This window comes from Vulpes vulpes, chromosome 16 (genome assembly GCF_048418805.1).
Source record: "Vulpes vulpes isolate BD-2025 chromosome 16, VulVul3, whole genome shotgun sequence".
Taxonomy (NCBI): Eukaryota; Metazoa; Chordata; class Mammalia; order Carnivora; family Canidae; genus Vulpes; species Vulpes vulpes.
Genome location: NC_132795.1, coordinates 14,612,120 through 14,639,762, shown reverse-complemented (window position 1 = coordinate 14,639,762; position 27,643 = coordinate 14,612,120). Strand labels below are relative to the sequence as shown.

The 27,643-nt window shown below is 41.4% G+C and overlaps 1 protein-coding gene across 7 annotated transcripts in view; it reads right to left on the bottom strand.

Moving 5' to 3' along the window:
- PLEKHM3 (pleckstrin homology domain containing M3) overlaps positions 1–21,047 on the bottom strand; it is a 179,933-nt gene extending 158,886 nt beyond the window's left edge. For 3 of the 7 annotated variants that reach the window (XR_011997953.1, XR_011997954.1, XM_072742361.1), the window contains exon 1: positions 20,831–21,021. The gene's annotated coding sequence lies outside the window, so the exon portion shown is untranslated. Of the gene's footprint in view, positions 1–20,245; positions 20,745–20,830 lie in introns of those variants that run through there. The other 4 variants (XR_011997955.1, XM_072742359.1, XM_072742358.1 and 1 more) reach the window with 3 other exon arrangements.
- Positions 21,048–27,643: the final 6,596 nt, after the last annotated feature.

Below are 27,643 nucleotides of genomic sequence, written 5' to 3'. Positions count from 1 at the left end.
AAAAGAAACAACAGATTCAAAATGGAGTCACTTGTGCAGAATCCGACATCAGCAAATCAAGACTATCTAAACATCAGTACTTTGGCCTTTCCCAGGAATGTGACCTTTAACCAGTTAATCTGGAATTACCTAATCAGCACTACTGAGGTAATCTGCTTGATAGATCCCTGCCCTTCCCCCAAAGGAAGGTGACCTTCCATCCCTTCTGCCTATAAAAAGACTTCCATTTTACAGAGCTTTCTATTTACTAAATGGTATGTCACCTGATTCATGAATTGCTGAATATGGCCAAACTGATCTTCAAGTTTACTCACTCAAATTTTGTTTTTAACATGTTTCTCATTTTATAGAAGAGACACCAAGGTGCAGAGCAGTTAGTGATTCATTTAAGATGATACCACCCATTTTCCTTTCCTTACCTAGTGCTTACAGTTCAGTCTTTAATCATATTAGAAAGGGAGAGTAAATACTTTCAAAGTGATTCTTTTTTTAAATCAAAATGTCTAGAAATATATTCTTTGTGTTTGATAGGCTGGTTAGATGCATATAACCATTGATGGCCAGCACCGCTATCTTGTGACTCACACATCCTAAAACCATAGACTGTTAGAGAAGGAAGGAAACTTTGAAGTCATCCTTCCATCCCCACCCTTTCACGGAAGGGGACACTGGGGCCAAGAGATTATGTGATCACATGGATACTTCTGTATGCATTAGAAAGTCTTCAAAAGAAGGTGCCCTTTGAGTTGAGCCTAAGAAATTTAGAAGGTATTTGCCTAAATGGCTAGGAACAAATTATAAAGACTAAATTATTTTTTGATTAGGAAGAGATTTTCAAGTTTATTATATGACTTTCCATAGGCAGTGTGGTCAGCAATATAGTGGAAAGGGTCTGCGCTCTAGAGTCAGTTCTGGGTTCAAATCCCAATTGTCTCAAGAGCTATGTGATTTGGGGGAATATTTCCCTGACCCATATCCACTCTACCCCAAGTCTTTCTCTAGGCTAACGTGTACTTTCTCTTATAGGAATTTTGAGTTTCACTATTTAGCACTTTCCATTGCCTCTGTTTGGAATTTGTGCAGCTATTCCCTTTCCTTTCTGATGGAAATATGCATTTAACCTTCTAACCACACCCTAGACTTCTACTCTTCTCTATGTGACCCAGCATTTTCCTGCCACTCATCCTCTTCTTCTTCCACTCAGTAACATAGGCCTTTCAGTCCCTCCTTTTTGACCTCCAGGCCTGTCCATGATACTGTTCTCATTGCTGGAGAGATTATTCCCTCCCTCACTCTTTTGCCTATCTAATGCCAAAATAACCTTCAACCTAACATCAAGTGACACATATTCTCTAAAGATGGCCACAACAAATTCCACCCTACGTGCTTTTCTGCGATGAGACCTTGTTACTCCTCCATCTAGAACTGACTTTATTTTTCCACTCCCTTGAATCTGGGCAGGACTTGTGATGTTTTGATCAAGAGAGTGTGGCAGAAATGATGCTGTGCCCACTTGAGGCATAGCCCTTACCTGGCCTGGCAGCTCCCTCTGCCTAGCTTTTGGAGCTCTAAGCTGTTATCTAGGAACTATTTGCTAGAAAGAGAGGTCACGTTGCAGCAGGAAGGCACCAGAATGTGCATGAAGAAGCCATCCTGGATGACAGCCCAGTCAAACTTGCAGAGGATTCCAGCCCCAGTCAGTATCTAACTGCAATTCATAAGGAATCCCAATTGAGGATTGTCCAGCTGAGCCTAAGTAGTCCAGAACTGTGAGAGGCAATAAATTGTTTTAAGATACTAAGTTTGGGGATCCCTGGGTGGCGCAGCGGTTTGGCGCCTGCCTTTGGCCCAGGGCGCGATCCTGGAGACCCGGGATCGAATCCCACGTCAGGCTCCCGGTGCATGGAGCCTGCTTCTCTCCTTCTGCCTATGTCTCTGCCTCTCTCTCTCTCTGTGACTATAATAAATAAATAAATAAAAAATTAAAAAAAAAAATAAGATACTAAGTTTGGGAGTATTTTGTCACATATCAACGACTAATCAGGACTTTTCGCTTCTTCAGGGTGTCCCAGACTAGGTGAAATGTCCTTAAGTTTCCATGATATTTGCATGTCTGTAAGTGATATGCTTTACATTTGTTATTAGCAGTTTCAACGTCAATAGCCCCTCTTAGGCAGCAGCTGCATCCTTTGGACTTCCAGAACACAGTTGCAGTTTAATAAATAGTTTTTAAGTAAATTAATGAATTATTTTTGAGTAGCTATCTTTAGGATTATTAACATTGTTCCCTTTTCCTCTTTTTCCTTTGTTACGAGTACCTCTGACTTACCACTTCTTACCACTTTAACAACCACTGGCAACGAACAGTAAAGATAGCTGTTGCTTTAGCGGTAGCCAAAAAAAAAAATTACTCTTTAATATATGAATTGACAGACCAGTGTGAGAGGTCCAGCTCTTTGCCTATATTTGCACAGTACAAATAAATAGCTAAAAAGAGTTCTTGGGAGTTACAGTGATTTATTCATTCCATAAATATTTATTGAAGCAGCTACTGAGTTCTAAGCACAGGTGATACTACAGTGAACAAAACAGACATAAACCCTGCTCTCATGGAACTTACATTACTACAAGAGTAATGGAGCTCTTACTGTATGCCAGGCACAGCTCTAAATGCTTTCGGTGTCTTACCTTCATGTGTAAGGTGTGGCTGAGAAGGCCTCCTGAGAAGGTGGTGCACTCCTCTATACCCTGCGTCAATCTGACCCATCCCATCCCAAATCCCAGCCCTCTATGAAATCTTTCCTGAGGACTCAGTCCTTTCAGATCTCTTCTTTCCCTGAATGTCTAACCCATTGCTGAACAAGTCAACTTCGTAAACCACCTTTTTCCTTTCAATTAGACTGTGAGCTTCTTGAGGGCAAGCCCCATCTCCACATCCATGTCCCTGTTCCACAAAACCAGAAAGGTCTTCAGCCTTTTGCCTTCCTCCCTCTAATGCGCCTTCCACATCACTTCTTGTAACCCTTCAGAGTCTCTTCAGTAGAACAAGAGTCAGCAAACATTTTCTGTAAAGAGTAATAAGTAGGTTTGGCTTTAGGAGCCATATAGTTGCTTTTGGTACAACTCACCTCTACTGTTGTAGTGCAAAGGCAGCCGTAGGCAATATGGAAATGAATGGGCATATCTGTGTCTGATAAAACTTTACTTACAAAACAGGCTACAAAACAGGCTGATAAACAGAATGTGGTATATCTGTAAAATAAAATATAATTCAGCCTCAAAAAAGCAAGGAAATCCTGCTATATGCTATAACATGAATGAACTGTGAGGACATCATGCCAAGTAAAATAAGCCAGTCACAACAAGACATAATACATGATCCAATGGAGATGAGAAATCAAACGTAGTCTAATTCATAGAAACAGAAAGTAGAATGCTGGTTTACCAGGGGCTTGGGGGACAGCAAAGAGAGCCGCTAGTGTTTAAGAGGTACAGATGTTCAGATTTGCAAGATGAGAAAGTTCTGGAGACCTGTTTCACAGCAATGTGAATACACTTAACACTACTGACACATAAAAATTGTTAAGATGACAAATCTTATTTATTTTTTTAAAAGATTTTATTTATTGGGGATCCCTGGGTGGCGCAGCGGTTTGGCGCCTGCCTTTGGCCCAGGGAGCGATCCTGGAGACCCGGGATCGAATCCCACATCAGGCTCCCGGTGCATGGAGCCTGCTTCTCCCTCCGCCTGTGTCTCTGCCTCTCTCTCTCTCTGTGACTATCATAAATTAAAAAAAAAAAAAAAAATTAAAAAAAAAAGATTTTATTTATTTATTCATGAGAAACACACAGAGAGGCAGAGACACAGGCAGAGGGAGAAGCAGGCTCCATGCAGGGAGCCCGACGTGGGATTCAATCCCGGGTCTCCAGGATCACGCCCTGGGTTTAAGGCGGCGCTAAACCACTAAGCCACCCAGGCTGCCCAATGATAAATTTTATATGTATTTTTTTTTTCAACTTAAGATAACAACAGGCAGAGAGTAAGATTTTCTTGTGGGAAGTAGTTTCCTTGAAGATCTAGTCCAGCAATGCGACTTCAACAAGTTACTAACTTCTTTAATTTCAGTTTTCTCATTTACAGAATCAGCAAACTAATAATACTCCTCTCTCGGGACAATTGAGAGAATGAAGTAAGACAGTATGTGGCATGGTTCCTGGCACATAATACATAACTAACCATGGCCTAAAAGCTCTTACCTCAATCTGCTCCACCACCTCTCCCCCATGACTTCATATTCTCCTTCTTGCCACACTCCCTTCCATCTGGCCACACTGGCCTCTATGTGGATTCACAAACTAATAGGCATGTTCTCACCTTGGAGTCTTTGCATTGGCTGTTCCCTCAGAACCAACATGACCAACTCTCTCTTGAAGTGATTGTTCATGTCACCTTTCCACTGAGGCCTACCCTGACCATCCTATTTAAAATTATAGCATCTATCTCTTCAATGGACTTCTGGTTCCCTTTACTCTGCTTTCTTTAAAATAAACTTACAATTTTAAAAGTTTTATATTTATAAAATTATTGCAATGATAATAGAGTACCAACATACTCCACAATCAGTTTCCTCTATGTGACATTTTACATTAGTATGGCACATTTGTCACATTTATGGACCAGTATTGATACATTACTATTAACTAAAGTTCATACTTTATTGAGATTTCCTCAATTTTTTCTAATATCCTTTTTCTGTCTCATGATTCTATCCAAGACACCACATGACATTTAATTGTCATATCTCCTTAACCTCCTCTTGGCTGTGAGTTTCTCAGACTACTTGTTTTTGACGACCTTGACAATTTTGAGGAGTACTGCCCAGGTATTTCATAGATTGTCCCTCAGCGGGGGTTTGCTTAATGTTTTTCTCATGATTAGGTTAGAGCTATATGTTTGGGGGGGGGGGGGACCACAGAGGCAAAGTGCCATTCTCATCACATCATATCAAGGGTAGGTACTTATCAATATGACTTACACTGTTTATGCTAACCTTGATCACCTGGCTTGACCCTTTCTCCTTATGAAAGGAAAGAGTCAAGAATTTAGAAGAAATTACTATCTTTTAAAGCACCACTTAATTTACTTATTTATTTAATGTTTAATGTTTCTACCTAATATAAGCTCCTCAAGGGCAGGAATTTATGCTTGCTTTGTTCACTAAGGTATCCCAAGTGCACAGAATAGTGTCTAACTTGCTAAAATAAACAAACAAATATTTAAAAAATTAAAAATTAAAAAAAAGGTACTAATTATTCATGTGTTTATTGAAGGCCTTGTTATTCGTTTACATGACATTCATGGCCTTTCATGACCCATCCACCTCTCTGATTTGTAGATTCTCACCAACATTCACCTTGCCGTATTACTCCTCCATGCTTTGTTCCAAGTTGGGGAGTCTTTCCCAATGGCTCAGGCCCTCTCTTAGCACCATGGGTTTGCCACATTGCACTGAAATGATCGACAATCTCTACCCATGTATCTGACTCTACACTCTAAGTGACTTAACATCCTACACAATCTTTATGTCTTCATCCTTTGGGGCTTCATTTTTAACCTTATTCTTTTTAGAACTTCATCTTTTCCCTAGGAAGGGAAATTCACTACAATTCACTACAATGTAAGGATCTAATTCACTAATCCACTAATTCACTAATTCACTACAATGTAAGGATATAATGCCAAGTTTAGTCTCTATAAATAAACACTTCTTCTCAGCTTTCCTCATTTTTTAAAAATTAATTAATCAGAAATAACAATGGCATATTCAGACAGGTCAAAATATGAAGATTATGCTCCTTTGACAAAGTGAACTAAATAAAATGAGTGAGTAGGTGCAGTGTGGTTTGCCTCAGCACAAACTGGAAATTAGGAGCTAATTAGAACTGTGTTCTAAATCTGGCTCAACCACATACACACACACACACACACACACACACACACGTGCTGGGTGGCCTCCAGCAAACCATTTAACCTCTGGGTGCTTTACTCAGCTACCTGTATCCAATAAAGTTGCTAACATCAAATTGCTATGCCTGTGTATCATTCACTAGGTAGCTGTTCCAACATGTCTTTAAAAAATGTAAACTACTATATAATTATGGAGCACTCCACTGGACCTCACCCATTCAACAACCACATGCTCTTAGGCTATACCTTCAAAGATTTGTCAGCCCCACAAAGGCAAAGTCAGCAACCAACTACTTATGCTACTTTTCAGCCAAACCCCATGATCTATAGATATTTTATTTTTATACAAAATATCCTTTCTATAAAAAGGGTTATTTCTCCTACTTAACAGATTGACAAACTGAGATCCATTTGTTCCTGCAGTAGTAAAAGTTCAACCCAAAGAATCTCCTGCATGCATCAAAATGTAACAGGATGGAGAATCAGTGTATTGCTATTTTCTAACAAGGAAATCTGCTGTTTACATACTCATTAGGCAATGCTAATTAACAGGATGAATACAGCCGTCCTCCCACACTGAAGAAGCAGATATGAGCAATAATACCAGCCCAGCCCACACAAAGGTGTCATGTTCTCCCAAGCTGGATGGTACAAGTGCTGACTTCCTCCCACTTGACTAAATGGCTTGTAATCAGAATTTAATGAGTGCTGAGAGGGTGTCTGAGGCCAGGTAATTTTAGAAGCAGCTGGACTAGGGAGAAAAAGGCAATGCTGAAGACACATAGAGTGAACTGTTTCTGCCAACCCATTTTCAAACATGAGGATGAAGAGGGATTACCAGGACAGTCGCACATGTGGCTCTCATGTGTTCTTCCCTTTGGTTAAGGCTGAGGCTGACTGAAAATTTTCTAAGTTATATAATATAAAGAATTGACCAGAAAAGGATCTGACCCTACTAAGATGACCTTTCTGGACCATAAGGCTACAAGAGATAATGACTTGTTTGTGGTGCTTTGATATAGACAATGTAGGCATTTGGATGGAGCACAGGCAAGCCACAGAACGCAGATAAGGAGACGGTGCTGGTGTGGACCTCATAAGGAGTTCAGGCGTCTTCCAGAGGAAAAGGACAGCCAGAAATACAGATGGAATCCCATTTCATAGGCCTAGTAGGAACACTAGATAGCTATGTTGTATACTAGTTTTAATAAATGAGATATCTATTGCTATGTAACACTTTAGAGGAATAACATTTTAAAAAATAAGTGGTATAGTGTTTTCCCAGTTCTAAACGCAATAGATATTCATAGAAACTCTGGAAAACTCTGACAGATACGGCAAAGAAAATCAGAATCAGTCTTGATCTCATAATTCAGAGAAAACAAATCAATAGTTAGGTGTGTTTTGTCCAGTAATTAACTGGAATCAGATCATATAGACAATCTGGGCACACTGTTTATACGGATGCTCAAAAAGCAAGTAACACTAACCTTGAAAAAATCTCAAGCAATGTTCCAGAATGGGTTGTGCCCACTTACACAAGGGTCCCCTCAATTGAGCCTTCTTTCTACAGCTCTCTAGAGACTTCCTCAGTACACAATCACTAGTGTTCTTCCAAGGCTTGACTCTCTTTAATGCTGTCAACCAGCCCTTCCTCAAACAGCTCCAGGGCTTCATAGACATCACACATTCTCATCCTTCTCATTTCTACTCTCTCATTCTGGGTCCCCTCACCAAATGCAGGCATTGCCTAAGCTCTCTTCTCTAACTATAGCTACACGTTCTCCTGAGGTCCATTTATCCACACTTGTGGCTTCAATAATTATGTCTATGTTCATGCCTTCCAAATGTCCACTGTCAGTCTCAATCTCAAGAGATCTCAATCAAGAGATCAGGTCTTAGGTTCCCAACTATTCATAAGACTTTTCTACCTGGCTTATCTCATGATAAAATTAAGCTCATCTTGTCTAAAGTCACAGTTATTCATTCGATAAATATCTGCTGAATGCTCACCATGGGCTGGGCACTGTTCCAGGCCCTGGAGGGACAGGAGCAAATCAAATCCTTCAGGGCCACTTCTGTTGACAAAAGGTCCCACTTGCTCACCTGACACCAAACCTTTCACAACCTTGGCCCAGCCTGCCTGTCCAGCTGCTCATTTCTTTTCCATGATATACTCTTTTCCTCCAAACTGCAATGCTATAGCTCAAATTTTGTTTTCCCAACTCCAAAACTTTACTTAAACACAGTTACCTTTGAGGTTCCCTCTCCCTCTCTCTACCTATGAAATCCTACCCACTCTATAAGCTGGGATGCTGCTTCTTCCATAAGCTTTAATACTTGATCCTAAAATAGTGCACTCTTTTCTTTAAATGTCCATAGAATGTCTTTGGTACTTTCCCCACAACATAAATTGCATGTTGCCTGTTCTTTCTGAAATGATGATGACAATAATAATTATAACTTATCAAAAGCCCATACTGTGCCAGGTACACTGCTTGGTATTATATATCACTAAGCCTCACAATGTATGAGTATTATTACCTCCATTTTACAGACAGAAAACAGAAGCTCAGAAATAATTTGCCTGAGGTCACAAACCACCCCCGACTGAACTTACAGCAACTTGAGAGTGGTGATTTTAACCTATTTCATTTTTATAATCCCCCACTGGGCCTAGAACTATGGCTAGTACACAATAGATGCTCAGTAAATATTTGTTGAATGAACAACTGAATAAAGAGTAAATTTTCAAAGCACTGACATCTGTAAATATAAATACCACTCTGACTCTCTGGCAGAAAAAAAGTACATCTGAATTTATTATAAACTCATTTAAGTAAAATCTGACAAAACATGTGTTGAGTTGAGCTTTTAAGATTTTCCTGGGTAGAGAAGGCTTCTAAGCTATAGAAACCAGGTTTAAAAATAACATGGCAAAGGTCAGGCACCTCACTCAGACCTCTTCTAGAAACAAAAGCACCTATGCAGCACTACGAATTGTTTTGTGAACCACTCCAAATCAGTAGTTGGGCTGGTCTCATTTTCCACTGACTTAGTGTTCAACCTCTTTCTAATACCAGTAAAGGGATGTTCCCTTTGAAATACACCAGGCAATCAATTTAAAGCATTTTTCAGTACATCTCTGTGCTTGCTTATTGTTTGCCACTTGCAAAATCGAGACATTTGATGCCCCAAGATGTTTTCCCAGAAACTAAACTAAATATAAGCACGGCACTTCAAATCTCAGATGGTTTTGCTGTTGAAGGCAGTCATGTTACTCTGCCACTATGTCAACCACTGGACTGGAAAGCCAAGGCTCCTGATTGGGAATCCCATCTCATAAAATCACCAGAGTTCTAGTATGTCCCACTTTTAGAAACCAAACAGACACAAATTTCAGTTGTGTAAGTGTCTAAAAATGCAGACTCAATGTTTTCCACTTCCTTTTACCTCCACGGTAAGAATAGAGATTAAAAAAACAAACAAAATACCCATTCAAATTATCTAGGACTGAGGTGAAATAGGCAAAAACTTCCATTATAAAAATCACATCTTGCTACAGTCAGCCTCCAACTGCAATGGAACTTACTGGCCCACGTGGGTGCCACCTAAGTCTCTCCAGCTGGCAGAAGCTTGAATGTGACAGATCACAACAATGAAGGTAACAACCACCAGGGAGGTTCACTGAGACCCAGATATGCAAGATATCCAAAAGGAACCAGGAAAGGGGCTTTAAAGATGTCATCAACTCCTGTAACCATTTGGCTTTACTGAAAATAAGCATTTTCATATGCACGGTTTAGAGAATGGTTTATAAAGCGCTTGATAATCTTCTTGATAAAAACTAGTAGTAAACAGAGAGAAGTAATAGCTAGATTATTTCAAAGATGACGAACAAGAAACCAAGATGACTCCTCTTTTGTCAGTTGAAGGCCCTATGAGGAACAAAAAAGGTTCCTGAACCCCTGTCTACCCTGGGTCTACCAAGTTTAATTACTTTTTAAGTCACCTTAAATCACTCAGGGGCCCTGTTAGAAGAACCATACACTGTAAGTAGACTGAATCCAACAATTAGCTACCCAGTTGTAAGTTAGTTCAAAGGGCAGATGTATGACAATGAGAACACAAATTTCTGAGACCAAAAAGGGTTAATGTCCCAGGACTGCCTTCTAAGCTGAATGACTACAAGCAAGTCAGGCTGACTCAGGACTTGCAGGCCCTCCTTAACTGCAAAATGGAAATCTTCCAGTGCCTGCTCCCATCTACCTTAGAGAATTGTAAAGCACAAATGTGGATAATGTATGTGAAAGCTCTTTGTAAAATCTAAAGTAATTACTATTCCTATTAGAAGCTAACTGATTCCTAACCACACAGCCATTTATACTCAACAAGCATTTACAAGGATGGACTAAATACACAAACACTATGTTAGAGGCTAGGAACACAAAACCAGAGCTTCTGCCCTAGACAAGCATAACAACTAGTGAGGAAACAACATAAAACTGAGTGTAAACAATGCCTTAAGAAAAGTACCCAAATAGGTACATAATAGGTACATAAATAACCATTATAATCAAGAGATAATAGTTGTAATGACCAAACACAATTAAATGACGTAACAATCTACACAGAAATGACTTCAGTTGGAAGAAACCAAAGACAAAGGAAACAATCAAAACAAAACCAATCATACCTGCTCTAGAAATGATACTGCTTCTGGCATAAAGCTGTCAGCCTATGGTAAGAGCTGGAAAGGCTCCACCAAAGGGTAAGCTCAAATTAACCTAGCAATTGCACAAATAGAAGGCACAAATGCAGAGCACTGTTCATAAGCTGCTCAAGTCTTTCTCATCCACAGAAACATCACTGGCCAACAGAAGGCCTCTGCTGCGTGGCTGAGATATCATGGGAAATGAATAAATGCCTCACGTCCTATTGACTTTTTTAAATTTTTTTTTAAAGATTTATTTATTTATATATTCATGATAGAGAGAGACAGAGACAGAGACACAGGCAGAGGGAGAGGGAGAAGCAGGCTCCATGGAAGGAGCCCAACGCGAAACTCGACCCCAGGACTCCAGGATCACACCCTGGGCGAAAGGCAGGTGCCAAACCGCTGAGCCACCCAGGGATTCCCCCCCACCCCCCACCCCCCGTCCTATTGACTTTATTTCCTTAGGTCACTGCAGCTGATTAGCAGAAGGAAAAATACTTACAACTTTAACTTTCAAAACAATAATCAGCCTATGACTTAGCACATATTCACCAAACCAGTTCCTATGGGCATTTGGGGTGAATGTACATGAGATAATTAAATGATATTTTTTTCTTTCTCTGCTATAACTGAACCTGCGAAAAAGTGAGGCTGTGTCTTTGTTAAATGGCATCCTGAGAGTTATCAGACCCATGATAAGGTCTAAGTAAAAGATGACTCCTTATTTGAAAAGACAGACACACTCAGTGGTAATGAACTGCATCCGTGACCCCTCCCTCCTTTTTTGTCTTAATCTGTGACAACAACCTTGACTACCAAGCAGCCTCTTACTGACTTACTGATTCTGTCAGGAAACAAGCAGGGCTGGCAAAGGCAGACAAAACAGTCCATGACCTTCAAAGATAAGGATAAGGTAAGGTAAAAATAATAGGATGAGTCTTTGTTATTTTACCATGTACAACATGAAGGTCAGAAAAACCTCTATCATACAGAACAAAGGAAAAGTTTACAAAATGTGAAAGAGAACAATAGGAATACCTTCATCTCCAGTTCTGTATTTAAATTTCTTTTATTGTAGACTATTATCATGAGTCTGAAATGGATTTTTAGAAAATAACGGAGCAGCTTGTAAACATCCTGGAGCTCTGGTGGGTACACATTTAACTTTTTAAAAAAATATATTTAAAAAAAATTAAAAAATAAAAAAAATAAAAATATATATTATTTATTTATTTATTTGAAATAGAGAAGGAGAAAACAAGCAGGGTGAGGGGCAGAGGGAGAGGGACAAGCAGACTCCCCACTGAGTGCCGCACCCAACACAGAGCTCAATCCCAAGAGCCTGAGCCAAAGGCAGACACTTAACCTACTGAGCCACACAAGTGCCCCTCTTCAGCTCTTTTGATTTGACATTAAGATGATAGGCATATGACAATTGGGACTCAAACAGCTGCTCATCATGCAAGACTACCAATACTAAACTCATTAAATGTCCTGCAAAGGGCTTATTTAATGTGGATGGACACATTTAAATGTGGAATCACAGATGCAATGAAACGCCGGGACACCTGCACCCCGATGTTTCTAGCAGCAATGTCCACAATAGCCAAACTGTGGAAGGAGCCTCGGTGTCCATCGAAAGATGAATGGATAAAGAAGATGTGGTTTATGTATACAATGGAATATTACTCAGCCATTAGAAACGACAAATACCCACCATTTGCTTCAACGTGGATGGAACTGGAGGGTATTATGCTGAGTGAAGTAAGTCAATCGGAGAAGGACAAACAGTGTATGTTCTCATTCATTTGGGGAATATAAATAATAGTGAAAGGGAATATAAGGGAAGGGAGAAGAAATGTGTGGGAAATATCAGAAAGGGAGACAGAACATAAAGACTCCTAACTCTGGGAAATGAACTAGGGGTGGTGGAGGGGGAGGAGGGCGGGGGGTGGGGGTGCCTGGGTGACAGGCACTGAGGGGGACACTTGACGGGATGAGCACTGGGTGTTATTCTGTATGTTGGTTAATTGAACACCAATAAAAAAATTAATTTATTGAAAAAAAATAAATGTGGAATCATGTATTTAGTAAAATGTTTAAAAACAAAATAAAGACAGTTCTTGTAACTCCTAAGCCAAGACCAAGATTAAGGGGTCACAGCTAATATTTTTGAGTACTTATTAAAGGACAGTCATTATTTGTGCCCTTTATCTGCATCATGTTGTTAAATCCTCACAACAATCCTATTGGAGTGCTGCTATTATTACTACCACCTTACAGAAAAAGAAATTCAGATTTAAACAGATGAAGTTATGCATCCAAAGTAATACAGCCAGTGGAAATAAGACTGTAAAAGGCACATAAAGTCCTGTATGGAATTTAATAGCAAATTAATTACCCTGAGATAATACAGTTAAAATTTTACACACATGGTGCTTTGAATTTGTGTCAAACATCAACTTTAAATTAGTTATTATTAATAATTAATAACAATTATTTAAACCATTTATTTTTAAATCTTTGTTAGTCCCACAACTCAGAAAGTTCAATGCTAAATATCATCTTTACACCCAGGGAAACAGTTTATACTTAATTTACTCAAAAAAATCATGTCTGTAATACTTCTGTGTCATTGCAAATTCTCTAAGGGAATGGTGGCTGAGAGGTCCCAGAACAAACAGAATAAAAAGCTGTTCTCTAACTAAATAGCTAACCTCAATTCTTTTAGTGACCTTGAACACATTCCTTGGAATGTCTGCAACGGTATAATAACTGTGACTTCGTTTAGGCTAAATAAGTGCTTTTGCAAATGTTGACATAGGCCTAATTGCCCAAACCTTTTACTAATGTTTCTCTAAGACATCATTTTTCATTTAGCCAATAAATAGAAACACTTGTAAAAATGTTTACTTAAAAAAAAAAACCATAATAAGTGTTTCTGTCAAAAGAATTAAAGAACTATTTTCAAATTAAATGTGACTATAGATAATTCCAACATATTTTAACTATTAAGGCATGCCCAAATAAAGCGCCTCCTTCTAAAACCAACTGAACTTTTTTGGGGGAAGGAATAGGGGTAAGAATATCAATGTACATGGGGCTCAACCAAAATAACAAAGTTGACCCACAACCATCAGTCTTAAGTCTACTGAAAGATGGTAAGCCCAGGTTCCACATGACCACACTACCAGGAATCCATAGATCTCATATCTAACATTTCAGTGAAGGACAATCATTTTGGGACCACAAGATCTGGAACCAGAAGACCTCAGTTTCAATGTTCCATGCCCTGCTACCAGAGGTGTGATTCTGGGCAAACCATTTGAACCTGAATTCCCGTTACCTTCACGCAGGTCAAGTAAGGATACCTGTCCTACGCTCTTCAAAAGTTGGCTTGGAGAGCAAGTCAAATGACATAATGCAGTGGCTTTGTGAATGCCAAAGCAGGGCACAGGATGCCGACAGGGGTGTGTGTGGTGCCAGAGAAAGGGTTACCACATTCTCTCTGATCTCCTCCCATTATAAACCAACAAGCTGGTACAGAGAGCAGCAACAGCAATCAGTTTAGAAAGCTCTGAGATAGGTTTTAACCTATTCACAGAACTGCACCGTTCAAGGCAGCCTGAGTTACTGTGCTTCTGCTTTTCTGGAGGTCTTAGAGTGGGAGATTCAATAGTGCAAGTGTATGACGATTCAAAAGGAGTATCTCCCTCAATGAAGAAACACCAAGTGAGTAAAACCCTCCCTTGCCCTCCAAGTTCCTCTATAGCTAAAATACTTTCTCTTCCTTTTCAATTCCGAATTTCTAGAAGAAACTTGCTCTTTATGCTTTCTGACTACTTCTCACCAACCATTCATTTGCCCTTCAGAGACAATCTGGTTCTGCCCCAGCTGAAAATGCAGAGGCCAAAGGTCAGCAACCATTTTCTTGCTGCTAAACCCAGGAGACTTCACTGCACGTCCGACCTGACCCCTCAGCGGTGTCTGACCTACTGCACGCCCACTCTACATTGCTCTCATGAATATACTGACACAGCCTCTTCTGATGTTTCTCCTTTATTTCTGGATGCTTGGTTCAGTCCCCACTAAGAGCTCCCTTCTTATGCTCCTATCATCAATTAAGGCATTCCTCCATTTTCTCCATAACTTTCCTCTTTAGTCCCTCTTCTAGCTGAGTGACCTCCACTTTTGTGGCTTCCGCTGCAGTCCACATGGAAGATAAGAAATGGATGACTCCCTTGAGCTCTAGGCCCCCAGATGCAACTGCCATTTGGATGTCTCCTAACTCCTAATATGCACAAACCCAGCTCCTCATCTCAGCCTCGTCCATATAGTGAAGAACACCATCATCTGCCCCAGAAAGTGAACACCACCCTTGACCCTTCTGGCTCATTTACCCGCCGTCACTCCAAACAGCAAGTCATATTAATCCTACCTCTACCACATCTGTCCAATCGATCCATTTCTTTCTTTATTGTCTGAGTTCAGACACCACCACCCTCTTCCTCCTTTCAGTCTCACCCTCCTCTGATCCAGTCACCGCACTGCAACCTAAGTGGGCTTTCTAAAATGAAAACCATGCTGTCTTCTGGGGAAACCATATACTCCTTAACATCGCCTATAAGTGTTCATTGCCACCGCCTCTCCTGGGCTCATCTCTTGAATCTCCCTCTTTACCCCCACCCAACCCCCACCCCACAACACACAGGGGTACAACTTGGTTAATTTTAATTCAGCCTCTGAGTCTCTGCCAGAGGGAGTATCACTTCTTCCCTGGCCTCCCACATCCATTTTGATTGTCCCTCTTGCGTGTTCCCATAGCATCCTCACATGCTGTGTAAAATGGCCTGCTTACTTGTCTGACTCCCCGACTAGATCATAGGTTTTACCAAGGCAAAGACTATGCCTGTTTCATTCAAAGTTGTACTTCTGGCCCAAGTACAAGAGCTACATATCATGGTACAAAACAACTACTTCTTATTTGTTCAGTCAATGAATCAATGAATCCCTGATGGTAGAAGGGAAGTTGTTTTGGAAAAGCTAAAATGTGGATTCAAATGGATCAAGAACACGTGGGAAAAGACCACTTAGTTAATTTCCTGAGGCATAAAAATCGCTGGTTACCTTTCTGATGTTTTCTAGCTAGTAGTACATGTTCCCTGTTCTGTGACCAAAAAATACATATACAATCATATATACAAGCCACAAAGTAAAGTGGGTATTTAGTAATCTCCCCATTCGATAAATGTCCACAAGTAAACTGAATAATGCAGAACCAGGAAGCTTTTGTTTGTACTGAATATAATGGTTACACCAATCAAGATAACTGGACAAATAAATCTCTACTATTCTCACAGATAGGGCATATAATCGGAGAATACACTTTGAAACAGATAACTCAAATTAACAGTTAATGTGTATGAAAAACAAACAAAACGTTACTGAAAACAACATGCCCTGACATTTCAATACACGGCCTCTACAGTTTAACTTTGGTTTCTACTCATAACTCATGTTGCCATCAAAGCTAAGTACACCCACAGACCAAATACAGTTCTTACCTTATTGTCAGTATGAAGGTAAATTATGTGGGCTTTTTATTGTCTGGCCGGTAATATCCACACTAGCCAATGAAGTAGAGCAAACATAACATATGGAATTTGCTACTGGTGGTCATTTTTATCATAGTGTCACTCAATACTGAGTTCTCACTTGCACTAGAAGCTCTAAGCTAGAATATGGTTCAGCTACTTATGAACCAAATACAAAATCACTGTAAAAAAAAAAAAAAAGATTAAAAAAAAGCAATTCCTTGCTAGATGTCTTTTAAGGGATTTCTTTTAAGGGATTTACATTCCTCATGAAGAAAATCACCATTTGGCTAGTGCCAATGGGGCAACAGACACTTTCTGGACATTTCTTGTAAGGTGTGAAAGAACAAAGCAAAATGGAAACAGGAAAGAGAACCAGTGGGGAAAATTAAAGAGTATCAGTGCTCTGGTTCTCCTGGAAGCTGTCTAGAGATGGAAAATCCTAAAAAATCTACCCCAATGATCTAATCTTTTCCAGGTTCCTGTTTAAAAAATCAGGTCTTCCAAAACAAGTAATTAAAGTAGTACCCATCTACCCGCCTGCTTTTAAATATATAATTATATAGCTTGACTTCATGTATTATGGGAAGGCTGCATGCATGCTTAAACTGGAATAGATTATGTCAAGTATCTGATAAATATGCAATGAATATTAGCTTTGGGTGTTTTCTAATGCAAATGTCACCGGCCTGGGTCCAGCTTGGTTTTCCTAGCTAGAACGTGCAGACGTCTTTCTTTCTGCAAATGGTTACATATCCATCACAGTTCTTCATTTTCCACTTATAAAATTAACCTAGGTCTATCACCCAAAGCCTAAAATCCATCAATCTATGAGAAAACAAAGCTACATTAAGCATTTGTAAACATTAACTTTAAAAATATTTCTAAGTTCCTTTGGATCGATTGCTAGAAGTATTAGGTCAAGAGGTAGGAACATTAGTGAGGCTGTTCATATAGTCAGCCAATGAGATTTTCAGAAAGGTTATACCATTTGGTCACCCCTCATGGCATTTGAGAGTGTCTGCTGCACTGCACACTAATTAACGTGAAGAATTGAAATTTTTAACAATCTATGTAATTTAAGAGTTGGAAAAATGAGACCCTGCTTGTTGTTCATTTTCATTTCTCTGGTTAATGAAAAGAGAATGTATTTTCATGTCTATTATTCACTTAATTTTCTCTTCTATGGATAGTCTGTTCATGTCTTTTGCCCACTTTTCTGCTGGAGTCTGTATTGGTTTTCTATTGCTTTTTAACAAATTTCCACAAACTTATAAGCTTAAAGCCAACACCTATTTCTTATTTCACAATTCTGAAGATCAGAAGTCTGGGTTAGCTTCACTGGGTTCCCTGTTTCAGGGTCTCTCTCAAGAGGCTAAAATCAAGGTGTTGTCCACCAGGCTGGATTCTTATCTACAGGCTCTGGTAAAGAACCCAGTTCTAAGCTCATTCAGGTTGTTGGCATAGTCCGGTTCCTAGATTGTGCCCCTAAATCTGAGGTTCCAGTTCCCATGCTGGGCCACCGTCAGCAATTCTTGGTATCCTGCATTCCTCAAGGCTCCCCCATTCCTTCTCAAGTGTTGCCTCCATCTTCAAAACAGCAACATTATTCAGTCCTCTTCAAGCTTCAAATCCTTTGGATTTCCCCAGCCAGAGAAAGCTCTCCACTTTTATGGGTTCTGGTGATTAGATTTTGGCCACTCAGATATTTTCTCTATTTTAAATTCAACTATGTCGTGTAACATAAGACAATCAAAAGAATAATATTTTGTCAACTTTCCAGGTTGCAAGGATTAGAGCATGCAATCTTGGTAGAGGGGCATTTTTAGAATTTTGCCTGCTACAGAGTCTTGGGTGTTATTTCTCACCATTTGTTCACGGTCTTTATGATAAATCTTTTTTTTAAAAAAAAGATTTTATTTATTTATTCATGAGAGACACAGAGAGACAGACAGAGAGAGAGAGAAACAGAGAGGCAGAGACACAGGCAGAGGGAGAAGCAGGCTCCATGCAGGGAGCCCGACGTGGGGCTCGATTCCGGGTCTCCAGGATCATGCCCTGGGCTGAAGGCGGCGCTAAACCGCTGAGCCACCCAGGCTTCCCTCTTTATGATAAATCTTAATTGCATGAATTTACCAAATAAATCTTACTAATGACTGCAAGAAGTTGCATTTTCACAATGGCAAAGACCACTATGGAGGGGGTTGCTGTGCACCAATAAGAATTTTGAGGGGTGTCTGGGTGGCTCAGTCAGTTAAGCAACCAACTCTTGATTTTGGCTCAGGTCATGATTTCAGAGTTGTGAGACTAAGCCCTGCATTGTAACAGGCGTGGAGTCTACTTAAGATTCTCTCTCAGGGCACCTGGGTGGCTCAGTCAGTTAAGCATCTGCCTCCAGCTCAGTTCATGATCCCTGGGTCCTGTGGTGGAGCCCTACTGGGGCTCCCTGTTCAGCAAGATGCTTGCTTCTCCCTCTACTCCTCTCCACTGCTTGTGTGTGCATGCCCTCTCTCTCTCTCTCTCTCTCTGTCAAACGAATAAAATCATTAAAAAAAATTTTTTAATTAAAAAAAAAAAAAGATTCTCTCCCTCTGCCCCTCCTTCACCTAAAAAAAAAAAAAAAAAAAAAAAACAAAGAATTTTGAATACCTAACTTTGCCAAAACCGATATTTTTTTAAATTTTTAATTGTGGAAAAAAAATTATTTAAGGGAAAAATTACCTATAAAATTGGCCAGCTTAACCATTCTCAAGTGTACAGTTCAGTAATAAGTACATTCACATTGTTGTGCGACCAATCTATAAAACTCTTCATCTTGCAAAACTGAAATGATACTCCTTTAACAAAACTCTTCATTTTGCCCCTCCCCCAGCTTCTGAAACCACCATTCTACTTTCAATACTGGCTTATTCTTATTATATGTATTTAAAAAAAAATCAATGAAATAGTTTATTAGGTTTTTTTTTAAGTAATCTCTATACCCAATGTGGGGCTTGAACTCATGACCCCAAGATCAAGATTCACACGCTGTCCAGGCTGAGCCAACCAGGTGTCCCTTATGTATTCATTAACAAACTTGTATATAGCAATTGCTACATGCACTGTTCTTAACGCTTTAAAAATGCTAATTCATTTCGTCCTCATAACAAACCTATGAGGTCAGAACTATTATTAAAATACCCGTTCTTCAGATTTCAGAAACGCAGCAGGTAACTTCCCAACGGTATACGATAGGAAGTAGCCACACAGGAACTGGAATCCAGGTATACTCTAACTTTATAGTTCTTGCTATGAACCATGATATCGTGAAAATATTCATTTTAAAGTCAAAACCCTAAGACATTATTTCTTTGACGTGCTTGATTCCAAAAACACTTCTCTATGTGCAATTTAATCTAATACTCTTGGGACAACCGGGTGGCTCAGGGGTTGAGCACCTGCCTTCAGCCCAGGGCGTGACCCTGGAGACCTGGGGTCGAGTCCCACGTCGGGCTCCCTGCATGGAGCCTGCTTCTCCCTCTGCCTGTGTCTCTGCCTCTCTCTCTCTCTCTCTCTCTCTCTCTCTCATGAATAAATAAATCTTTAAAAATAATAATAATACTCTTCTACTAACTAAAAGACTATGGTGACGAAAGAGACTCGTCTATACATAGCCCAATTTTTTGAGAAGGCATTTTCTTGAAGCTAATGTAATGAAAACCGCCCTGTATTTGGTAAGTAAGACAATTAAAACTCACACGCAGTCTATTTATAATAAAATACCTTATGGATGAATACAAATCGCCATTCCCTGGGATTACTGAAATTAAAGTATTCAAGAAAAAAAAAAGTGTTTCTCTTTTCCGAGGAGAAAAAAAAGGGGGGGGGGGGTACTTCCAAGTAAGTTTTCACCAGCGTAGCTCAATCTCGGCTTAACCCGTGAAATCCAAATCTGCCCTTCCTCGTAAGCTATAAATCTAGACCAACCTCAGGCTGTCACTCAACTGTATCTCAGTGGACACTTCTTTACTGAGTGGGTCTGAAATGTCCTTGTCCCGGTTCGTTCGGCTTAGCCATCCTCTCACAGGAGGCCGAGTCGTGCTTGTCATCGGCCACACGGTACCGCTTCCAGGACGCGAGGAAGGACGGGAGGCCTCGGAGGCCAGCACCGCGGCCGGCCAGGAGCTCCGCAGCGGCGGGGGCGGGGGCGGGGGCGGGCGCGGGGCGCGCGGCGGGCTCGGGATTCCAGGGCCCGGCGAGCAGGGCGCCTCAGCGACGCACCCAACGGCAGCGGCTCCTCCAAGCCGCCTTCTGCCCGCACACCTGACGCACAAAAGCCAGCCGCCCGCGCACCCCCTCACCTCCCCGCACCCGTTACCCGCTGCGCCGTGCTGCGGCCCCAGCACGACACCAAAACCAGAGCGCGGCACAAACAGCAAAATCATCGCCGCCCCAGGGATGCCCCCGGCGCTCCGTCAGTGTTGTCATCCGCACGCCCCTCCCCCCCGGCACCCCCGGCGCCCGGGAGCCGGCAGACGCTCGGCCGGCCGGCGGCCGGGACTCCCCGCTCACCTGCGGGGCCCGCGGGCCTCCCGGCTGGGGCTCGGCGCCGCCGCGAGGCCGCCTCACCGTGACAGTCCGTCCGGCCGCGACCCTCGCCGCCCCGCCGTCTGTTTACAAGCGCCCCTCGCGGTCCCGCTCGGAAATGCTTCCCCCCGGCCACCCGGGAAGCGAGACCCGGCGCACAAGGTTCCAGGCGGCGCGGACCCGGCCGCCCCCGGCCCCGCCCTCGGCCCCGCCCTCGGCCCCGCCCCCGGCCCCGGCCCCGCCCCCCGCCGACCCGGGCAGGGCACGCCCGCACCGCCCAGCCTCGTCGCTGGGGCCCTCGGCTCGCTCTCGGTCGCTCGCGTCTCGGGAACAATGCGGTTGCCGCAGTCTCGGCCGCGCTCCTCCCAGCGCCCGAGTGGATGTCGGCAATTGGAACATTTCCCTTGGAGCAGATGCAGGATTGGGCCCATTTTTAGCAGCGCCCTGAGAAAATTACTCAGCTCAGTTCTTTCTGAAAATAGGACCATTGCACCCTGGAGGTGGCTTCCCATGGCAGGCTTGGAGCTGCGGAGAAAATCACTTTGGGCTGTCCTTTCATGTGGGAGACGGCGGGTGGAAAGGGGGTGCCTTGGAGGGGAGGTCCTCAACCCCCATCCCCATCCCCACACAACGGTGTGTGTGTGTGTGTGTGTGTGGTGGTCGCGTACACACACACTGGCCCCCGGATGCTCCTTAGTAAGATGCCCCATCCCACCAAACCCACAGTGATATTGGCCCCATTGCAAGAGGGTACGCTGGTCTAGCTGGACCGGCCCTGCCTGAACTTTCCCTACCATAGCACACTTCCTAACCATCTTCCCAGTGGACAATTACTCAGTTATTTATTTACCTATTTTATTGGTTTCTCCACCCCTACCCCTCTCACCTACAAACTCCTTGAGGGCAGGAGCTGTTTCTTCTCATGCACCAGGCACAAAGCACCAGTGCCCGATGTATGTCTCTTTGAATGAATGAGTGAGAAGAAATGGATGCAAAAAAAAAAAAAAAAATTGTCAAAGGAGGCTAGAGAAAGCAGCATGAAAGGAATGGAAAATCTGATCCCCTTCCCTTTCCCTTAAAGATTAATGAGAAAATCTTTAACCATAGAATTTTTCTTAATATTTATTTATTTGAGAGAGAGCAAAGCGTTCGCAGGAATAGGGGGAGGGGCAGAAGGAGAGGGAGGACCTTCAAGCAGAACCCCCCCCCCCCCAGCTCAGGGGAGGAGGGGGAGCTGATCCTAGGACCCTGAGATCATGACCTGAGGTGAAAGCAAGAGTGGGATGCCAGCCAGATGCCCAACCTCGGAATTTTAAAAAAATATCTTTTTCCATTGATGTTCAAAGTTTATTTAAGTAAGTTAAAAAAACAAAAACCAAGATAGTGCAATTTGAGGCACATTTCTTGTTCCATAAACAGTGTTCTCTTTTGCCTTAGGACTTTTGTATGGTAGTTTCCTCTGATGAGATCTCTTACCCCTGCCCCATCATGTTAGCCTAACTCCCTGCTCTTTAAAAAGTGGGTGCTATCACACCTCTCCTGGAAACCTGGAGGGACCGGAAACCTGTTCCTTTTATGCAGGAATTCAGTGTTCCTTTATAAATGCACTCATCACATTGTTACAAAGTCATCTAAATACTTGTCAGTCTTTCTAGGCCAGTGATTTTCAAGCTTCAGCATGTAACAATCTTCTAGAAAAGTGCTTCTCAAACCCAAATTTTCATGTACGAGGATCCTGTTTAAATGCAGATTCTAAAAAAAAAAAAAAAATGCAGATTCTGATTCAGGACATCTGTGGTGGGGTCTCTGCACCTCTAAGGAGCTCCCAGGCAATGACATATTTCGAGAGTCAAGGCTCTTGGATACTTGTTAGAAATGCAAATTCCTGGGTCACACATCACAGATTTTTATTCTGAAAGTCTGTAACAGGGTCCTGAATTTTGTGATTTGCACAACTGCCTCAAAGTGCTTCCAATTATAGGTGATCAGGGGACTACCCTTTGAGAAACCTATACAGTTTTGTGAAGTTTGAGGGCCAGGGCCTGTGCTTTGTCATTGTTTACCCACTGTGCATTAAGCACAGGGGCTGGCCCATAAAATGCATTAAAAACTCACATTTACAGAATGTCTCAATTTATTCACTAACACCTCAGCACCTAATCAGGGGGGTGATCCCAGAAAAGGGATGAAAGTCAACGGCTGAGAATAATCTCAGCTGGGCAGGCTCTCAGGCCTCCATTAGATCAGCAGGGAACATTTTATTCCTTTAAATTTAAAATATTTAAGTTCATGTCTCCATTCAAATGGCTGTCTGCTAACAGCAGTCCCACCATCTTTTCTTTTTTTTTTTTTCTAATAGACTTTATTTGTAGAGTAGTTTTAGGTTAACAGCAAAATTAAGTGGAAAGTACGGAGTTTCCATATGCCCCCTGCTTCCATACAGGCACAACCTCCCCCCACTGTCAGCATCCCGCACCACAGTGGTACATTTGTTATAATCAGTGAATTTACATTGACACATCATTATTTCCCCAAATTCATAGGATCACCTATCTATTTATACTGTTTAGGCCTCACAGTTATTACCACCAATTAAATCACGGTTTGCTCCAGGTATCTTGAGTAGGTTTGTCACTTGCAACTGAAAGTATCTTGACTAATATCTCACCTTTTCAGACTTGTCTCCTGCATATTCTTTTTCTCTCACTCTGTATTCCAGACTCACATTTCTTTTAACACTCCTGAATACTCTTCCTTTCCCATTATCCTGCTTTAGGCTCCCCTGTTGTACCTCCTTCTGCATGCTCTGAAGGTCAAGGACTTGTCTTACTCATCTTTGCATATTCTACAACACTTACCTTTGTATCTAGTAAATGATCTCAATAAATATGCATTGGAACAAAATGAGATACTGAATGACATGTAAGAAGATTTAATTATCATACCTTTTCATTAAATTTTTTCCTTTTAGCTTCCATTTTCTACAGTAATGGTCAGGCCAGGATTCAATAAAGCAATGCTGTCTTCCAAGAAATAAAACAACAGTCTCATCAGAAAATGTCTTAAACTTAACCAGAAAATCTGGAGTGCTATTTATAGCTTAAAGTGTGCAAGCCAACTATACCTCATTCCCATCTCCCCAGATATGCCCAAGTAGAGGTGATTAGGATATTCATTGAAAGCAATACAATTTGTCTCCCTAGGTAAATTAAAAGCATTTGAGATATGGACTACTAAAGTCACAAAAGGAGTCACTTGTTGAAAGTACAAATGAGCCTGATATTCAGCTAGCAGACATCATCAAGGTTATTATACCCATTGTTAAAATATTGAAACCATTCCATACAGATTGGTAATTAGCTTCTGTCCCTAAGCTTCATAAGTGTCCCAAGTCTCTTTCTGAAGAGCCCCCTCCCAATCCATCCTAAGATCCAACACCCAAAGAATTAATACCTAACTCTATTCTGCTGGGATGACGGATGTTTACAAGATCCTGCTCTTACCTTAGGGCCAGGATTCTTTGCGATTAGTTGATTGTCTGGCCATACATGTTTTTAAGTCTTCTATCACTTGAACAGGAGGAATTAATTGTCTTCCAGGTAGGGGGTTCGTGGTGACTTGTATAATGGCGAATACTTAAGACTTTATCTCTGGGGTGCCTGGGTGGCTCAGTCAGTTAAGCGTCTCTTGGTTTCAGCTCCGGTCATGATCTCATGGATGGTGAGGATAGAGCCCTGCAATGGGCTCCATGCTCAGTGAGGAATCTGCTTGAAGATTCTCTCCCTCTCCCCTCCCCCCAATCACATGCTCATACTCTCTCTTTCCAATAAATAAATAAATCTTTAAAAAAAAGGGGGGGGTGCCTAACTATTGAGCAATATCATTTGTCATTGGGGAATTAAAAATTGAAATCCAGGGGTGCCTGGGTCACTCAGTCAGTTAAGCATCTGCCTTTGGCTCAGGTCATGATCCCAGAGTCCTGGGATAGAGCCCCATGTTGGGCTCTCTGCTCAGTGGGGAGCCTGCTACTCCCTCTCCCTCTGCCTGCTACCTCCCCTGCTTGTGCTCTCTGTCAAATAAATAAATAAAATATTTTTTAAAAATTGAACTCCAGCTTGGAGGCCACCAGTAATCCCTCAGAACTAATAAAATTAGAAAAAGAACTGACAGTACTAAGTGAAATATATTTGGCAGCATCTTTTGAATTAGAACACATAAAAACCTTATGATTCCATATGTGCACCAAGGGACAGACATGAATGTTGTTAGCACCATTTCTCATAATAGTCTCAAATTGAGAACAATCTAAAGTTAAATGTATATAGATAATCAAATGTTTATACTCATGTTACTATCACCACAATCCAAGTAATAAGCAGATTCATTGCATATGTACCAACTCACTAATTTGTATAAATTATGTGCATGTTTTTATATATTAATTATACTTCAGTAAAGATGAAAAAAACAGTCAAATGTATACAGAAATTGTGGTCTGTATTAGCCTTGGAGATATTTTTCAAGATTTTATTTATTTATTTTTAGAGAGAGAGAGAGAGAGCACAGAAGCAGGGAGAGGAACAGGGTTGAGGGGAGGGAGATAATCTCCAGCAGACCCCATGCTGAGCACAGAGCCCAACACAGGGCTCGATCCCACCCTCCCTAGATCATGACCCAGGCCAAAACCAAGGGTTGGAGACTTAACTGACTGAGCCATCTGAGGGTCCCAAGCAATGGACACTCTTAATACTTACATTGTATAACATTGCACATACCACTTCATGAAGCTACTGAAAAGTGACCAGTCAGAATTGAGATGTACCGTTGGTGTAAAATGCACACTAGGTTTCTAAAACTTCATATGTAAAAAGAGTGTAAAATGTCTCCATAAAAAAAAAAATGTGTAATGATTACATATTGAAATGACAATATTTTGGATATATTGGAATAAATAAAGTATACTTAATTTTATTTTTAAGTTAAAAGCTTGCATCAGAAACACTGTCTCGATCTTGTGGGACAGAACCTTTTTGTATGATACATTCTCAATTTCCTTCTAGGAAAACTTATTCCTGATAAAGTGCCTAAGCAATCTGCAAAGCTTAGATAAACTTTAACAGTAGTAAGGGTTGTTGCAGGCTGAGTTCCCCAGAAAGCAGACTTGGAGAGTTTGGCATGCAGAAAGAGCCCTTAGGATCAACACTTGTACATAGGGTGCATCAGGGGATAGCAGCTCTATCGGGGCAGAGGGAGAGGTACAGCTTTGAGCCCCTGCAAAGACAGCCTAGGCTAACCTCACTAAGACCTCTGAGACCAAGTGGCCTTTCAGAAGCTTCAGCCAAGTCCGGCATTGGCCCCAGAATTGTGGTGTGCTGGCCAACTGACTCTCCGAAAAACAAAAGCCCCGATCTGTTTGCATTTGCCAATTTCCGCAGAGTAATTGCCTAATTTTAAGTTCTGGATGTCATGTCAATGAACATGGAGTTCAGGATGTGCATAGTCAATGGAAGCCAGTTCCAGGACACCACGGACCAATATGGCCAAGCCTTTACACTCCCCCATCCCTCAGTCCATGGATGTGGGCCACTCTGGGAGGTAGTGTGGCATTGGGCAAGGTGTCTCTCTGCAGTTGACATAGTCCCTGAAAGGACCGACTGCTGAAAGCAATCTGCTGACAGCACTCCCTTCTAGAAGCTGGGGGAACAATTCTTTTCCAATGGGGTATTTGGCAACTCATCACAGAGTCCACCATACTTATTCTGGGAAACCAAACACCTGCCCACTCAACACATTGTCAGGGAAGAGTCCGGTCATCCTTTTTTTTTTTTTTTTTTTTTTTTTTTTGGTGGAGCTAATAGATAAACATGTGAGAAGATTCCCAGCAGTCCCAAACAATAAGGATCTGGAGAGTGATGAAGGCAAAAGAAACTCCAGATGTTCAGAAAATTGGGAGGAGAATGAAAATGCTCAGACAGTCCTCTACAAAAGTCCGAGAGTTCGAGCCTGCCTTGGAGGAAATGTAGAACTGAGGTAGAAAAGCAAAAGAAGTTGAGTAGAAGCTGCATTGCCTTATGGTTAGAAGCTGGGCATGGCCCTTACTAGCTATCAGGTCTGCACAAATCACCTTACTTCTCTGTGCCTCTGTTTCCTCGTGGATAAAATGGAGATGATTATGATGATGATAGTAATAATGTTATCTACCTCAAAGTGTTTTGGGGGGCTTGGGAGGCTCAGCAGTTGAGCATCTGCCTTTGGCTCAGGTCGTGATCCCGGGGTCCTGGGACTGAGTTCCTCATCAGGCTTCCCACAGGGAGCCTTCTTCTCCCTCTGCCTGTGTCTCTGCCTCTCTGTGTCTCTCATGAATAAATAGATAAAATCTTTATTTAAAAAAGTGCTTTTGGAATAAATGAATTCAAAATAAGAGTTTCTAATAGTGGTTGGCAATATTAGGCCCCCAACAAGTGAGTTGTCATTGTAGCAAGTACTATAAATATATACACATACAAATTATATATATATACACATATATAAAATAAATATAGATATATAAAAAGCACAAATGGAACCATAACTTACAGACTATATATATATATATATTTAAATATATTTAAAATTGAATTTATATATTTGTATAAATATATGTGTGTATGTGTATTCATTCATTCACTGGAACTGGGCAGGCATAACTGATATTTATAGGGACAAGAGAAAAAAAGACCGCTGCCCTTAGCTTCCTATCCTAGACCCTGTCTTGCTTTGCAAGGCTCCACATAAGCATGTAGACGCCTCTGTCACCAT